Here is a 2,048-nt window from a genome sequence, read left to right on the forward strand (position 1 = left end):
ATTGAACTTAACCACAGCTGAATATAGAAAGACCTATCAGCATCCATATTAAGTTCCCATTTTTTTCAGTACTTGATTTTACAGTACATAATTTTACATTTACCCAGTAATTATAATTCATGAAGTGTCGTTTTACCTCCAATACTGCTGCTTTCAACACATTAGCTGACTTTAACAGAGTAACTACTTTCAACACAGCAGCTGCTTTCTACACAGCAGCTGCTCTCTTCACGTGTGACTGGTCTGCATAAGTACATTATGGCGCCAACCCTGTCACATACACCTGTAATTGTATGGGGTGTATATGATGGGGTTGGCCCAATAATGTCATCGCACCAGGTATTCATATGTGGGCATATCTGCATGTGGGCGGACCCGCCTGGAGATGGATAGAGGAGCGGTGTCTCGGTTTCCAAGACCATCAGAAATATGTGTTTTCCGATGGTCTTAGGTGACCCCTGTGAAAGGGTTAAAACCCACAGGTTGATCTTATTTTGAATCATGAAATTGATGCTATCTAAATAATGATGCGATTCAAATTTATCAACCCAGATTTCTGCCTGAAAAACAAAACTACATATATCGAATTGATTTATAATTTCTTTGGATGTTTGATTATCATCTCAGAATTAAACATCCATAAACATATTTTGAATTTCACAACCCTAACTTTTTTGTTGCATAGCTGTGAAATTTGCAGGGATACCTTCATATTTATAGAATTTTGTGAGTACTCCATTTGTCTTTTTTACTCATAAACCACCTCCTCTTCTCGGATGCATCTTCAAAGTATACCTAAAGCCTGATCACATCTTACAAGCTCCATTTTGTCTTCCTGGTCCAAGCAATCAACATTTATTAACTGAACTTTTATAATACTTTTTAAATTGGTCCTTTTGCTTCCACTCTTTAATAACTGTATCTTCATTACCCAGATTAATCTCCCTAAAACTAAGAATATGCTACTTTTTTGTTCAAGACTCTCTGGTAGGACCTTATTTCACTTACCTACCAAATTCAATAAAAGTGGAGCAAAAGTCTTACATGCGTTTACCCTTCACCCCACCTGCCTCCACTCTCATGGTACTGTCACACGCTTCTCGCTCATTCTGACCCAGCAATGCTATCTACTTAGAATACAACAATTTAGAGAGATCTCTTTCTATAATATGACCTTGCAGGAAAATGATTTCTTAACTAAGGTACAACAAACAAACAAAATGTAGAATAATTAAATTAAACGATGAAATCGATAATTGTCAATGTGAAAAGCTATCATGAACAAGATTAAAATACAATCAACAATAAGAAGGAACACATTTTTCAACTTCTATAGTAAAAAAAAATAGTTACACACACATGAGCATTAGAAACAAAGAAGAAAGATCTGGAGTTGGAATGTATGACCTTGGTGACAGTAAGGCCATACAAGATTGCATAATAGAATTTTGCAAGATCAACTACTTATTCATTGCTAATACCCTTTTTTAACAACATATATGGCTACTATGCACTTGGATATCACCAAATGGTATACAGAAGAAGCAAATCAACAACATAAATGTCAAATGCTTGTGTGCATATTAAAGATGAATGTGAAGAAAATTTTTAAAAATCTACACTATTCTAAGTAAGACCTGGTGCACAGCCCACCTGCATTTAGAGGCAATCTGCAGAACAGACTTGAAGCATTGAACATTGATGGAAAAAGACCAGATGAGTTGTGGGATGACATCAAAGACATCATACATAAAGAAAGCAAAAGAGCCAACTAAAACAGAAGCAGGGGGAGGGGGGGGGAAGAAATGGGTAGCAGGGGAACAGGTCACTAACCCACCCAAGAGTATTGTTAATATCTCCACAGGGAAAGAGGGACCAGACTTCAGCCTGGTGCTCCAAGATGTGAATGCAACATGCCAGCATGGAGTAGGGAACCAGTAGAGAGGTCTGAGGGGCCAGCCCCAATCCCAACTACATGAACAGCCACCCCTCCCCCCAGAAGAATTTACTTCAGAGGACAGCACTGAAGCTGCAGCCCAGGGAGAGGG

Source organism: Echinops telfairi, unplaced genomic scaffold (genome assembly GCF_000313985.2).
Source record: "Echinops telfairi isolate 266 unplaced genomic scaffold, ASM31398v2 ScPeMD7_7469;HRSCAF=8507_1, whole genome shotgun sequence".
NCBI classification, from domain to species: Eukaryota; Metazoa; Chordata; class Mammalia; order Afrosoricida; family Tenrecidae; genus Echinops; species Echinops telfairi.